The sequence below is a fragment of the Mesoplodon bidens genome, assembly GCF_964165515.1.
Source record: "Mesoplodon bidens genome assembly, chromosome: X".
Lineage (NCBI taxonomy): Eukaryota > Metazoa > Chordata > Mammalia > Artiodactyla > Ziphiidae > Mesoplodon > Mesoplodon bidens.
This window is the reverse complement of record NC_138163.1, coordinates 34,484,706-34,501,074: the sequence shown is the minus strand read 5'-3', so window position 1 is coordinate 34,501,074 and position 16,369 is coordinate 34,484,706. Positions and strand designations below refer to the sequence as shown.

The window sequence follows — 16,369 nt, the reverse complement described above, 5'->3', positions numbered from 1 at the left end:
CAATTCTATAGAGAATCATATCCAGTGCTCTTTTTTGCATTACTTTTCAGAATCATGCAAATGTTATTGACAACTAAATAAAATCTGTGAAAGGAATAAAGTCATCCCCACAATTGTTCCATATGGAGCCAGATCTTTTGAATGTGACCATTTCCAACATGGGCTCCATGGACACCCAAAGTCTTTCTCTGGCCCAAAATGTGTCCTTTGATGTCCCTGCAACAACTATCAAAACCCAATTGTTGGAAGAGGAGCCACCCTTTGAGGCTAACACATTGGAGAACTCTAAGTTAAAGCTTTAACACATAGGCATTTATTTGATTCTATCACTTCTCAAGGCCCTGAGGAAATAGGACACAGAACATGTTTTAGTTTTATTGGTGGTAGTGGATAGAGGTCAGGAAAGGCCTGAAGCTGGGCACCCTGGGATAGCAGGCTGACCTGGGTGAAATGCCCTAGTGAGGCATACTGCATAGCCAGGAACTAACTTTAAGGTCCTGGAAGCCAAGTAGTAGTAGGGAGATATGTTGGGCTTGGCCAAAAAGCTCATTCGGGTTTTTCCTTAACATCCTATGGAAAAACCTGAACGAACTTTTTGACCAACCCAAATATATCTATTAGGATCATATTAGGCTGCAAGTAACAAAACACTATCAGTGGTTTAAACAAATAGGGATTTTAAAAATATATAACAGAGGCCTCCAAGTAGGTAGTTGCAAGCATCAGTTCTATAGCTCAGGAATGCCATCAGAGACTTAAGCTTTCTCTTCTGCTTCACCATCCTTAGCACATTGGCTTTAACCTTCATGATTGTTACCTCATGGTCACAAGATGGCTGTGACATCAGAGCTCCAAAGAGGCAGGAAGATGAGGGAAGAGCAGGACCACCATATCTATTACCTTTTATCAGGAAAACAAAATCTTTGCCAGAAACCCCCAATAGACTTCCATTTAAATGTTCTTGGCTAGAACTATGTTACGTGCCCCACCTACCCAACACCAGTTGCAAGGGAGACTGGGAATGGGAGTCTTTAGCTGGGCACATTGCCACCTTAAACAAAACCAGGATTATGCTAGCAAAGAAGAGGGAAATTGATCTTGGGTAGACAACAAACAGTGCCTGCCAAAGACCAAAGGAAAGCTTTGGCTACTCTCATTCAGTTCAACCAATACTCACTGGGCACCTATGAGGTGCCAGACACTGTGCCATGTGCTTTAACATCTGGCTTTTGCCTCAGGCTATCCAGAATTCAAAGAATGAAGCTTCTTCACAGGGGTGAATTACTAAAATGAACATCTAGCTATGTGTCAAGTTTTATTTTGTTCCTAGCCACCAAGCTGCACTGAGCTTTGAGAATGTCATTTCATCGAATCTTTCAGATACTTTGGGGCAGAGACTCAAACATCAGCTAACCCACTCTAGAAATGGACCTTCACAAAGAAAGACCTTTGAATTTTAGCTATCAGGGTCATTTTATAAAGCTGTGCATTGGAGTTATTTTATGCATGCAAATCTCTTTCTGCTCTTTAATTGGATTTGTGCCTGGATATACTGCAAATTGCTTTTGAAGATGGGCTGCAGAATAGGTTCCAGCTATGGACAGCAGTACAACGGAACAGTCGCCTTAGGTGCCAGCTCGCCTCCCTACGTTTACCCACACAGCCTCCAATTTCATCCTACTTGTTGACTGGTCAGTACAAAAGACTTCTTGTAACCTGAAAATGAGCTTTGAAGACCTCTGCCCCTCAAAAAAAGCAAAGGCAAGGTGATTAAGAGCTCTAGAATGATTTCAACTAAGGGTCTGTTCCTGGGGATTCTCTCCCCCAGGAAAGATGAATAAATGGCTCTCAGGAAAGAAAGGATCTTTGCTGCTTTGATGAGGATGGAGCCAACCAGCTAATCCCTGCAGTTTGAAACCCAAGCTCAGTAGCATTTGTTTTTAGTAAAGGCAGAATGGAAAAGGACTTTGGGGAAGTCTGGGAGAGCCCAGTAGTATCACATTGCATAAACTCTACAAAATCAACCTTCCTGCAGGTTGGCAAAACTACCTACAAGATGTGATTTGAAAAGGAACTTCTTGCCCACAGATTTCATTTTCCATGGTCTATCGAGGTGAAAGTCCCATTAATGTTGCTTCTTAAAGGCCTTCTGGTGACAGGTGCATTCCATTTTCAGGTAAGGATAACATGTTACCTGGGATTAGTTTATCTGATTGGCCCATTGTCACCCAGATGAGATCAGGGCTCCAAAGTTAAGGCACATAAAATGGGCACTTTTTTTGAGGAATAGGAAAGAGATGGTTTGTAAGTTAGGGCCCAGGCAGAACTCAGTGAGGTGTTAGGAGGAAGTCTAGGACAGGCACGAAGAGCGGGTGGCCATGGGATTCCTGGGGAGAGAGGGTGCTGAGAGGGGAGCAGGAGAGTGGCTGGGCCCTGGAATGAGTAGACAGTCATGACACTTGTCCTTGCAAATTTTCTGTTAAATCAGAGAAGTATATCCATACTGGGGTCTTTAGGCCATTTCTTAAGTGAAGCAGAGTGTAGCAAAGCAGCCAGCGCAGTGTCTTACTTTACTTACATTAAGTATCTAATAGACTGCATGAAGAAGTTTGAGGGGGAGGATATGGCTGATGGAAGGGCAGAACCTCAGTGGAATAAATAAAAGCATTCATTCCTACTCTGTGCCACCCAGTGCATCCCCTGTGCTTTTGCTTGCCCATACCTGGTATGAAATCCCACTCAACACAGCATCTCTATGGATAGAGGCATTGGAAATTTGTGGGCGGAGAGGGTGATAATAACTTGGGGAGTAGGATAAATAGAACAGGTAGGGAAGGGACATAGGGAGGAGAATAAAAGAAGCAGTTGAGGGCAGAAGCAAAAGGGAGAAGGGCTGTCAAGAGGTAAAGGGAAGACAGAAAGAAAGGACGTTGGATATTAAAATAATACTAACAACAGGAACACTAATAATAGTTAACACCTATGTAAGGCCTGCTATGTACCAAGTGCTGTTGGAAGCACCTCACATGCATTAACTCATTTAATTATCAATGATCTTATGAAGTAGATTTATTATTATTATCACCCCATTTTACAGACTGAGATGGAGGCACAGAGAGTTGAAGTCCAAATTTGATATCTGTAAAGCAAAAGACAAACAACGAAGAAAGAGACTGAGTCCTGATGTCATTTGATCTCTAGACGTTTCAGTTACTTAAGCCAATAATGCCCCCTTTTTTAAAAGTCGTTTTAAGGCAGGTTTCTGTCCCTTGTATCCAAAGAGTCTTTATTAATTTTTTTTAAACCAACATCTATTGGCTATTTTTAACATGGAGAAGACACTGGCTTAAGCGCTTTATAGACATTGTTTTATTTAATCCTGACAACCCAGTACATTAAGTACTGTTATTATTATCCCTGTTTTGAAAATGAAGAAGCTGGAGCACAGAGAAGTTAAATAACTGACCCAGAGTCATGCAGCTAACAGGTAGCAGAGCTGGGAGATAAACTGACTCCAGGCTCTGCTCGTAACAACTATACCAATCTTTGGTGGACAAATAGATAGAAGAAGAGAATGTCACCAATCAAGAGTGAATAGCAGAAACTGAGGGCAGCTGAATTGCAAGTGTCCTTTTAATGAGTAACCTGATAAAGTTATAGACACCCTTTCTTATTTCCAAGAAATCACCTGCTACACAGGTGAGCATGTGTTTGGAGGCTCCTTAATCTTGGGAAACTGTTATTTCTGATGCCTTGCAGCCTTGAGTCTCCAGTGAGGAGTCCCTTAGCACTAACAGAAGTTAGCTCTAGCGTTTCCTGTGCCCAAAGAGACTCCCTTTGGGAGAGGGAAGAAGCCATGATGAAGGCATGTATCTCTGTAGTTATGGCCTGGAATATTTCCTGGAACAGGAGACCAGTAGCATCACACTCTGGGAAGCACCATGGCAAGGTTCATGAGCCAGCATCCACTGAGAAAAGCCTATCTCTGTTCTTATATGCCTGCAGCCTCTCACTACAATGGAGTCTGGCATCATCCTTAGGGCTTTCGGTCAATCCCTATGAGCATTCCCTCTTCTGCAAGGATCTCACATACAATTAATTGCTGTAGCTTCACTGCAGAAGGAATTGTGTTTATGTTTTTGGTGATTTTCTTGTTTTATTTTTAATGTACATGAAAGCCTGTCTCCTGGGAATAAATATTGGCCAAAGAATGATAGCCTATCCAATTGGGATTCAAACGGTTAAAGATTATGAATGGCTTCCATTGTTTTTATAACTAGTAGGAGGCTCCCTTGATAATTTCCAGCTGATTTATATTTTGGTCTCTTTCTGCATAGACACCATAGAAATGTTATGTTAAATAATTTCATATTAAAAACAAAACTGGAACTTAATCTTCACTTAAGAGGCAAACAATAATTTTTATCAGCCTTTGCGAATGGGCCTTGCTTCCCATTCATTACATGTCTATAAATGTTTGCTCGTTCTTAGATGTTGAATGATTAAAAGGATAGGAGAGACGTGAATTTTAAAAAATCAATCACTGTTTGTAGCTCTATTCCAAAATATATCCTTTATGACACGGTAGATCTTCTCCATGAGACTAGTTAATAACAAGCATTCTGCATATTTTATAATTATGTGCACTGCCAGCAGAGTGTAGTCGGATTTATTATACACTTGAGTCCCCAGAATCAGAGTCATGCCTCACAGCACCTATCACAACAAATGGCATGGAGGGATACTTTATAACGCAGGATGCTGCGTTGGATATTTAAATAGCATACCCAGGAAGGGTTCTGAGTTATAGTCACCCCACAAGAGGAGCACAATTCCAAAGTACATTATGATTTAAGCTGGAGCCAGACGCCCACTGAGTCAGAATTAGGATCTTTAAGAAAGGAAACGAGGGCTTCCCTGGTGGCGCAGTGGTTAAGAATACACCTGCCAACGCAGGGGACATGGATTTGAGCCCTGGTCGGGGAAGATCCCACATGCCGTGGAGTAACTAAGTCCACGCACCACGACTACTGAGCCTGCGCTCTAGAGCCCGCAAGGCACACTACTGAGCCCATGTGCCACAACTACTGAAGCCCGCACACCTAGAGCCTGTGCTCCACAACAAAGACAAGCCACTACAATGAGAAGCCTGCACACTGCAACAAAGAGTAGCCCCTGCTCACTGCAACTAGAGAAAGCCCGCACACAGCAATGAAGACCCAACACAGCCAAAAATTAATTAATTAATTATTTTTAAAAGGAAAGGAAATGAATAATTATTCCAGTAAAACCCAAGTTGGCTAAGGAGTAGATTGATCACAAACATTTGTTAGTGCTGATTGGGTTTTTGGCACATTCCAATTTTTAGACATGAGGCAAATCACACACAGGCACACATAAGGCTCATATTACCTTTTGTTTTTTCTGATCAAGGACATATCTGGTAGAAACTTGAGAGAGGGTCTAATCTCCTAAACCTCTTTTCTATCTCCATCCTTAAAAGTGTTGGAATGTGTCACTAAGATAAATGATATGTGGGTAGAGACCCTTTCCTTCTCTAGCATAAAAGGTATTCTGTAAGTGAAACAGTATTTCTCCCACTCACACCTTGGAATAAAGGGAGAATGGGTTTTGATTTTCCATCATATACGTAGGAATTCTGAAGAAGAAATTTTGATTTAAATGTATGTACAATAATTGCTAATGCTACCTTGACTTTTTATGCCACTTCTGCCTGGCAACAGATGTGACCACTAAGACTGGTATGATTAACTCTACTTTTCTGGCTTGGAGAGGTAGGACAACTTACCCAAGGTCCCACACTACATCAATATAGAGGACAGACTACATTGTAGGTCTCCTGACTTCTGGTCCAATGTTCTTACTACTGAACTATGCTATCTATAGACCGTGCTGCCCCTGGTTAAGTTACTTTCAGAAAAGTATGTACATAAATATCTAGGATGTTGTTTTCTTACCCTGTGCTCATGAATCAAACTGGTTCATCTCCCCAATCCTGTTACTAGCACCCTCCCCATCTCCCAACCCACCTCTACATACCATTTAAAAGCCCGTGTCTCCTGCTACTATGCAAGAGGCTGAAACATCCAGATCATCTAACTGGGACTTGAGATAAAATTACACTATGTTCCCTCAGAAATTACTTTGACACAAACAATTACTCCAATAATAAACAGTGGAAAAGACAGTGTTAAATACAATCAGGAAATTTAAATGGTCTTAATTGGCATTACTAATTCTTGCACACAAATAAATAATTATACTACTTCCCTTCCAAATTTCAGTTTGGACAAACAAAGTCTACTTAGTTCACTGGAGCAGAAAGCAGAAGAAGAAGCCTTTACCAAAGGTGACAATCCGCATGGCAATACATAGCCTATGCCTTAAACTCATCTTTATATGGTCTATGGTAACTATTTGCACAAAACTTTGCATGTAGTAGGGTTTTTAATGAGGGCTTGTTAAATGAATGGCCGCTCATGACCAGCCTCAAATTTCCCTATTATTGTTTATTCCATGAGAATAAAATGCTTGATTTCACCTTATATTGTGATATGTAAGTCTTTATATGCCTTAGTTTATTAGATGGATTCAAGCATGTCTCTACCAAAACAAAGCAGTTATGGAGAAGACCCTAAAGATGCCATACCCTATAGCCTTGCTACTTTAAAGTGTGGTTCATAGACCAGAAGCCTCAGCATCATCTGGGAGCTTGTCAGAAATGTAGACTCCACTACAGACCTATGGAATCAGAATCCACATTCACAAGATTCTGATGTGATTCACGTGTACATGAAAGCTTGAGCAGCACTGCACTATGGGAACAGTTGTTGGTCCTGTCACCACACACCAATAGTCACACTGAATATTCTGGTGCACAAACACTTCTTGAGCCCCTCTGGGTTTATTAGGCTCTACTGAGAATATAGAAGAAGGAAAAGATATGGCTTTTACTCAGGACAATATATAATCTAGTCCTCAATTATGAGCTTTATATTGCAATAATGCAGTCATAGGGAAGATCATGTGAGTTGGATTATTTAGGGAAGGCTTTTTGGAAGTGGAACTATTCACAGGTTACCAATCAATATTTGAGGCAGTAAGGAAAACTGGTAACAAGAGCTAATGTTTATCAAGTGCCTCTCTTTGTCAAAGATTTTTTTAAAAAAAGAGCAGGTGATATCAGAGATTTAGTAAAAGTGACAATTTCTTTGGGCTGCTCCAGGGTCAGCACACATTTGGCCAAATGCTTCTACATTCGACTTCCCCAGTCCTGGGCAATGAATATCTATGTTCAGAATGATGACCCTGAGATATTGCAAGATCCTTGGGCACCAAGAAAGATTCTGCAATATTCACTTGGTTATATTTATTAAGGAAGAAGAGTGGGCTTACATGCATTCAAGACATTTCAATAGCATTTCAATAACAGCAACAAGGACTTTCTGTCAAGTGCTCAGGTACCCAGAAAATTCCATACACGTTAGTGGAAAGCACTTCTCCCCTACCCCTCCCTTTACAATTCTCTGAGAATGCCACACTCCCCTCTGGCCCTTAGTGTGTGCATCTGTAAAATAAAAAGCTTAGATTAGATGATATCTAAGACCCCTTTCCATTCTGATGCTCCACGATTATGTCATCTCTATGATCTTTTGCATGGCCTCTATATTTTTGGCATTATGTGTAATTCTAGCAGGGTCTACCTCAGAGGAAAATAGTTCCTCCGAGGGTCCCACTCTCATTCAGTGACTTTGAAGTACCAAAGGCCAGGGAGGACTATTAGCCTAAGTTGACTAAGGGCAGAGATTTTGCTGATCCCATCTGTGGAAGTCTACCAGAGTCCCTTTGATGGCTGATGAGGCCAACTCCCATGTAAGAACAGAAATCCATCTGACAAGCATAGAAATATTAAATAAGAATTAAATAAAGTTTGGCAACAGTTTCCAAGAGGGTATACTGGCCTGAAGCTAATTTGAAATTAAGTTTGTATTATTAATTGAAAGGCAAGAAGAGAGTCTTGGAATAAATCAGATAAAATAAAGAGAAGATTTTACTTATTGTCAATAATGCTACAGGCAATCTTGGGATTTGGTGGCAGTCTTAACAAAAAAATGCCTTTTAACTTCTTAAGATTTTCTCTGCCAACTCTCAGCAGGTTTGGAATGCATTTCTGGTCCTCTCTTCCCTAAATGGTGATAGTATAAAGCTTCAATGACAAAAAAGAGAAACTTGAAAGTTCTAGAATATTAAATATTTCTGAGGACATAACTCCCCCCCAAAAAAAATAAATCTAGCATCTGGATACTTCCTCCCACAAGAAAAACTTGCTCTCGGAGGCTTGCCTGTGCCACAGTCATCAAACTTGGGACTTAAGCTTCTAGGAGGCTAAGAAAAAGTTTCTTTCAAATGAAGTTTATACCCGATGACCTAATTTTGAACTCACGCCCACCCAAACACAAAGTAAAACTCTGCTGCCAATTCTGACTATTGGAGGGTGACTTGTTCCAGTTACTGAAGAGTGTGATGCCAAGACTTAGAAACTAACAAAACAGAGCAAAAAATAAACAAGACCAAGACATCAGAAAAATGACTGTGCAAGTACTGTATTATCTGTATAAGTTCTATACCCCCACATATAGATTTTCTACACAGATCCAAGATACTTCTCATACCAACAATAAACACCAAGACTTCAGAGGACTTGTCTCCTGCATCATCCTCATCCAGTTATAGGGAGTGGTTATCCACAATACCAATACTGCTTTTGAGTGTGACCATCAGCATCCATTTTTTAAAATATTTATTTATTTATTTATTTATTTATTTATTTATTTATGGCTGTGTGCGGGCTTTCTCTAGTTGTGGTGAGAGGGAGCTACTCTTCATTGCGGTGCGCGGGCTTCTCATTGCGGTGGCTTCTCTTGTTGCAGAGCATGGGTTCTAGGTGCACGGGCTTCAGTAGTTGTGGCTCGCAGGCTCAGTAGTTGTGGCTCGCGGTCTCTAGAGCGCAGGCTTCAGTAGTTGTGGCGCATGGACTTAGTTACTCCACGGCATGTGGGAATCTTCCCAGACCAGGGGTCGAACCCGTGTCCCCTGCATTGGCAGGTGGATTCTTAACCACTGCACCACCAGGGATGTCCCATAGCATCCATTTTTAATTACTGTTTTCCCCAAAGTCTCAAACGTCCTCTATTTACTGTCCATTTATTGTTTAAACCTGACAGCCACCCCCTCTGTCCTAGGGAAGATTTGAGGGAGGGCAATGCTACGTGGGTGAGTATCTTGTAAAGTCTGAGAGATGAGCATGGAAATAGTTGCGAGTACAAAACGCACAAGTGATAGGTACTATAAGAAACTGGGATGGTTCCCATTTCCTCTAGCACCAGGCCTTTCTATTTAAATTAATTCCCATTATCATGCAGACACATATTCAATTACAAAGTATAAAAAAGATTCTAAAATTAAATACAAGTCAATTGAAGTGTATTCATTACTTGGTACTATTCACACCTTGGATTCACACCCTTGGATCGAGAAGAGTAAATTTAAAGAGCAGGTAGACAGGATGGCTGGAGTTGGGAGGCCAGGGGAAGCAGGGTTGGGTAGACTAAACGGTCTATTGGGACCTCCACTTATGCTATCATTTTGTTAGGAGTCATTGATGTTCTTGGAATATTCTGTATGAATAAGGCAAATTGTAATAGATCCACAGATTGATCATTCAACAATCTGAGGCCTATTTTGAAAGATGGAGTTTAAGTTCTTTTTTTATTCATCCCTTGGGTATGTGAATATTTCAAAGGCAAATGCTAGACATATCTGTTAGGCATGTCAGGCTAATTGGCCAGTTTGATCTTTAATATTATACAGTCACTACTCTCTGGCTTTATCTAAGGCTTTATGCTTCCCTTTGTCTCCAGACCACAAATTGACCAGATATCATACATCAAATACAAGGCTCAGAGAGCAGAACAAGTGACTATTGTGGCTGTGTCCCAGACACTTTTCTCTGTAGGAAGAAAGGGAGTAAACTGAGACCTACTATGTGCCAGACACTGGTAGGAACTTTCACATACATCATCTAAAGCAAGTTCTATATTGGGAGTAGGACTGATCTATTTCGAGAATAGAAGGTTTTTGGAGAGTGGAGGAAAAGGAAGGTGTTGCATCTGGGAATCAATAAATCCAACAGCAATATACTGACCTAAGAAGGACCACCAGAGTACCAGGGGAGTTTACCTTCCAGAAAGATACCAACATCCTGAGCCAGCTAAACATAGGATATCAAGAGGCTTGGGGAAAGATGCATATCTTTTTAAATGACCACATTTCAAGCAAGCTACATTGAGCTTGCTTGGCCCTACAGAGAAGGGAAACCTGGGGTTGAACCAACATACATGTACCCATCCAGCTGTGCCCACATATCTACCACCTTCAGATAACCCTCTCTCAGGCCCACGGGCACAGGCTTATCACACACGATCTCCTGAAAAGATTTCCTGTCTTGCTCTGGGGACTCTGGCAGAAGACTGGGGAGGATGCTTTGTGTATCCTCTGGCATTCAAGCGACGAGCTAATGCCCCAAGCTTGGAGCCAGGGGAGATTTGTCCAAGTGTCTGACCTAGAAGGGCCATGACTTTACTTCTTTTCTAATTAGGATAATTAACCTCCCCTGCTTGTTCATTCTGTTCCAATCCAAAAAGATCAAATTAAAATGGCACAGGGGACTGTTAGGCTCTAGGGACAGGAAACAGTTTACAAGCCTTTCATCTCCCAGCAGCCACCATCAAGGCAAAGTCAGGACAAAGACCTCACAGCATCTTCACTCTTGAAACAAACTTGGGATGCCTTGAGGACCACCTTCAGAATTTTAATCAATTGATTAAAATCAATTTTAATCAAACATCCCATCAGCTATCAAATTTTGCATAGCTCCATAGCTCTTGCTGACTAAATTGGGGTCGGGCTAAGGGTGGGGGATGCTAATAGGATCTAGCATTTCTCTTTGTATCATCATGGTTTTATGGTTGGTTCAAGGAAAACAAAAACTGAATGGCTCAAGTTAGTAGGATTTGATATGGGATTTATGGAATTTGCTGTTTGACCACAACCACTGGAGGCAAAACTTTGGGAGTATTTCGAAAACTGGAACGGAATCATGGCATTTCACATAGGACAGAGACACAACTGAGGGGTAACAATACTGCAGCACTTCCGCTGGTGGCTTTAACTCCCCATTCTCCACCTCTGAGCACGTTTGAGTTTCCCATCAGGTATCTACAGCCTCCATGCTGCCCAGGCAAACAGGGCTGGGTACCGTCCTCTGGATCTTTTGTTCCTCCTTACTGCAGGATTCAGTCCGAGGTCTGCCCTACATGCAGCCCTTCGTACCTGTATGGGAAACCACTATGCTCTATAACCTCCCTTCCAAGAACTCTTAGGCTACAGCCCTTGTGAGCCACCAAGGCTGATGGGAAAGGGAAGACAACAGAGTCACAGATGAGATTAGGCTGCCCATTTGGACTGAGTACTAAAGAGTTCCTTCCAGCCCAGTAATGCTAGGATTTTCCCTGGTTCTGCCCAGTAGATAAGAACCCTGACTTGCTACTCAGTATGTCACAGAACCATCAACATAAATTTCTCAACATGTTGTCAAGAGGCTTGTCCTGGGCCTAGGTTGAGTAAGAGAGTCAATCTCCAACCTTTGTCAGTTCATTCCCTTGTCCCCTCCTAGCCCTACACTCTTCACTTCCCATCCATTACCTCTACTGAAGCCTGGGCTCTCCCTCCTGAATCACCCATCTGTGCTAACCATCTAAAGTGTGGTTCTCAGCAGATACATAATAAGGACCAGACTAGTGCTTCTTAACTGTGATGTGATTACAAATCACCTGGGAACCTTGTTAAAATGCAGATTCTGATTCATTTAAATCTGACGTGGGACCTGAGAGTCTGCATTTTTAACAAGCAGCCTTGGTGATGACCAGTGTTGCTATCCATGGACCATACTTTAAGCAGCAAAGGTGTCAGTACAGCATCTTTAGGATCTTCTATCATCAATATGCTCATCCGGGGGCCACACTTTAAGTAGCAAGAACATATACCATCTTCTGAATGAGCTACACCCAACTGTGCTGTTTGGAGAAAGAGATTGTGACCTCTCTTCTTAGCAGTTAACGATAGCATCCTTTTATATTGAGGCTAAAAACATCCTTTAGTGTAACCAGAGCTGTGCAGAGGGTGTGGCAAATGTGGACCTTGGCATAGACTGTTTTTCTTGGGAGCCGGGTTACCTGAATAAGCCTTCCCGGGCACCTGCCCTGTTTCCTGCAGCCAATTGTGCAGGCCAAACTTATTTTGGGTCCAGCCACTCCATTCATAGCATCCACCTTCACAGTGGCTCTGGATGGCTGCTACTGCCACATCACTCATGCTGTGATCTGCATCAGTGGTTAAGACAACAGAAACAGGTCCATCATCAAAGGCACAATCCATTTATTTCACGCTGAAGAAAACAATCTTCTATCCAAGTGGGGCCAGCTAAGTTCTGGGCAGTTGCCATAGCTTTAAGGTTATAGGAAATATGCCTTTTGTACTATTTAGCCTCAGTGGAGAGCAATGTACCCCTTGAGGAGGCACCAGATGTCGTTAGTGCATCAATGCCATGCTGGACAGAGCATGTCCATTTCTCCTCTGAGGCACAAGGTGTATAACTCCTGGGGTTGTTAAAACAAAAATTTGCTGGAGAAATTCACCGCCTTGTTTCTCCCTCTCCCAAAGTAATTCCTAAACCCTTTCCCCTTCAGTATTGCTGCTGATTGTGTTCTTTGTTCAAAATAAACCTTAAAGAATATTTGTATTCGGTTTAGGGGGTGCTCTGTTACATTGATATTTGCAGAGCTAAACACTGCAGATGGGAAGGTTCCCCTAAGAAGATTCCAGAGCATTATGATCATGCGGTTTGATCCAAAATATAAACATGTTTTATAGCCTAAGGGGGTTGTCAAACAGTATTTTAAAACACACTGGCAGATTTAAGATGGTTTTAAAAGTAGGCCTACTTGAGGATCCAGAACGGTCCCACACCTACACTCCCTGGTGGCTGCATGGGCACGAGTCTTGCTGGACTGGCCCATTGCTGGCTCTGGTGGAGTCTCCAAGCTAAAGAAATGTTTATCATTAAGTGTTTCCCTCTTGTCCACTGCCAGTGCCCTCCTAAGCTGGTCACTTACCTCTTCTGGAGAGTTTAATAAATACTTTCATCTGCACAGGACTCTAAAACTCCACTTTTCCTTCCAAATGATATGTAAGACCTAGCACACTAGCCAGTGGGATCAAATTCCCAGCCAAGAGGAACTCAGCCATTTTGATACGTTCTGTCACTGAGCACTTTGCCTAAATGAACACAGAAGCTTTCTGGGCATGGTTGACTAGTCCCTCCACTAACCCAATCATTTAATGACTAGCTACATGGCTCCTAATTAGATTTATTTTATTCAAATAAATTTTTAGCTGGTGCAGTTCCCCAAGAGTTCATGACTAGGGTAGGCATCGTAACTCTAAGTGATTCAGGACTCTCCCTCTGTAAACCTCCCAGATTCTAGTTTGCTGAAGCACTCCTAAATTCAATCATATGCTTGTTTGTCCTTTGCAACTAGTTAACTCAGTTGGGTAGATCTTGTGGCTAAATGAAGCCACAAGGCCATGACTGTGATGTCTTCTTGGGCCAATTAGCTTTCCTCTAGTCCACAGGTCCAGACTTTTTCCTCCATCTTGGCCAGCCAACGCTCTTAGTAATCTGTACCATCGGTGGCAAAGGAGGCTGGGCCCAATAGTGGAGCTGACTTTGTTTACATCTCTTTGCTTTATGCTCATAGCTGTAGCCAAAGGATCAACTTCCAAGTGAAACACTAATTAGGAACCATAATGGTAAGTGAGCAGAAATGTTTAGAAAGAAGTTTTCTCTATCTGTCCCTCTTTCAGGTTATCTTTCCTCTTCTATCAGTCCTAGCCTCCATTTGTCTATTATCAGAATAGAATGTTCTTGATCCACCTTCCAAACTGACAGTACCTATTTATACAATCCTAAGGAATTCCTCAAAATAGAACATTGAAGAAACTGAGTCCCAGAATGGGAAAGGAACAACCACATGCTCATCCAATTTAATAAGCCTCTCAAGACTTTCTTAGAAGATAAATCCTAGATTGCAAGCAAGTTGAAACATTTATAATACCTCCTCTGAACTTTATCCTATGGGCAAAGAAGAACTTTTGAAGATTTTTGAGAACGAGCATGGCTATTACATAATCAAGAGTGAGAAGGTTAAAGCTGGTCTTAGTGAGCAGCTTGGATATAAGGGGAAGGACTGTTGCAGTAGTCCAAGAAAATACCAATAATAACTTCAAAATAACTGGTAGTAATGGGAATGTAAAGAAAGGGGAAGACACAGAAAGGATGAACTAATTTGACTTCATGTTTGCCTAGGAAATGGAAGAGTCAAAGATAATGCTCAGATTTGATAACTGGGAAATTTGACAGAAATAGGGAAGTCAGGAAAAAACAGCTGCTTTGGAGGCAGAGGGCATCTGAGACAGAGTGAGAAATAAGGACACAAGCAATGATAAAACCCACCCAGTCTAGTAACTCCAGCTCCGCTCCCAAGGTGGTGATTAACTGATGAGAGATACGCCGTTATCCAGAGAACTCTGTGTTTCTGTTAAGCATTCACTTATGGTTGATTGCACGGCATGCATCCTAGTGGGCCTGAAAAATCCTGGGGTGCCTTCAGGTAGTTATATGTGTTCTAGAGTCCTCCCTGTCATGGAGAAATATTTAGAAAAAATGTATGATTTCATCTTTCCTGGGCAACTACATATATCAGAGTAATTTCAGCCACTGATGAGGAAAAAGAAGAATATGAGCTTGGAAGCCAAACCTGGGTGTAGATCCCAGCTCCGAAATTTACTAGTTATGTGCTTTTATTCATAAACCTGTACCTCTCTGAGACTCAGTTTCCTCATCTGTTAATTGGGCATAACTACCTATGCTTAGGGTTGTTGGGAGGATTAAATGTAATAATGTGTATAAATGCTTAGCACAGTGCCCAGCCCAAAGTAGGCATTCAATCAATGTTACTTTATACTTCTGTCCCAAACTTGACAGTGGAAGGAAAGGGGGTTTAACATAAAATCTGAGTAATGAGAATGAAAAATTTATACATAACAGTACCAAAAATCTCTATTATTCCAACAATGATTTAAAGGTGTCACACCATAACCGCTGAGAGACAATGGTCACCCCCTGTTGCCTAAGTTTCTCAGGCTAATAGAGGAGGGTTGTGAGAGCTTGGGACCTTCATTTCCCTCCATCTCAATCAGGAGATCTGTTTGGTGAGATATGTTGTGAGCTGAGTCTTCTTTTTTTTTTTCCTTTGCAACAATGCTCTTTATTGCTGTATTTTTAAAATTAATTTTTATTGGAGTATAGTTGATTTACAATGTTGTGTTAGTTTCTGCTGTACAGCAAAGTCAATCAGTTATACACATACATATATCCACTCTTTTTTAGATTCTTTTCCCATATAGGTCATTACAGGGTATTGAGTAGAGCTCCCTGTGCTATACAGTAGGTTCTTATTAGTTATCTATTTTATATATATTAGCGTGTATACTTGAGCCGAGTCTTAATGAATGAGGAGAGGTTTATGGTATGGGAGGGAGGCTTTTCTAGGTGTCAAGGGCAGCCAGAGTTAATCACTGGAGACTGAAGATGCTGGAGAAGGCTGTGCCCTGACGAGGATGAGCTAGGCCATGCGTTTGAAGCCTGTATAGATTAGAGTGGGCCCCGGTAGCAAATGGGAGTCCCAGCTAGATTTGAGGAGGAAGATGTGCTCTAATACACAAACTTACTTGTGGAATCTTGGGCTCCCCTATGCAAAAGTATTGAAGGAATGAGCAGAGCCCTTAAGGAAGTCACAGAAGTCTTGTAGGCACATCTACAAGGGATATTCATAATGATTTTCCTGTTGGATTTTTACTTTTACTCAATACCAAAATGAATCTTTATCCAGAAAACACAACTGAAACATCATTTTACATTAATATTGAAAGTTAAAACACGAAAAGCATTGTGGTTATATTCAAGTTGAGATCTACCACTGGGTAAACCATTTTCTCTCTCTGGACTTCAGTTTCTCACTTCTACAGTGCAGAGATTGGGACCATCACTAAATTCTGGCTCTCGTGTTTGAGAATTCTAAGAGACTTAGGAGAATTCTGGACACCTGAGACAACCTAACTTCTTTGCAGCTTAGGCAAGATTCAGTCACTCTTCCCGGAGCCCAAGGCC

At 41.6% G+C, this 16,369-nt stretch overlaps 1 protein-coding gene across 1 annotated transcript in view; it reads left to right on the top strand.

The window, feature by feature from the left end:
• Positions 1–16,369, top strand: part of GRIA3 (glutamate ionotropic receptor AMPA type subunit 3) — a 287,373-nt gene that overhangs the window by 106,408 nt on the left and 164,596 nt on the right. The window lies entirely within an intron of this gene.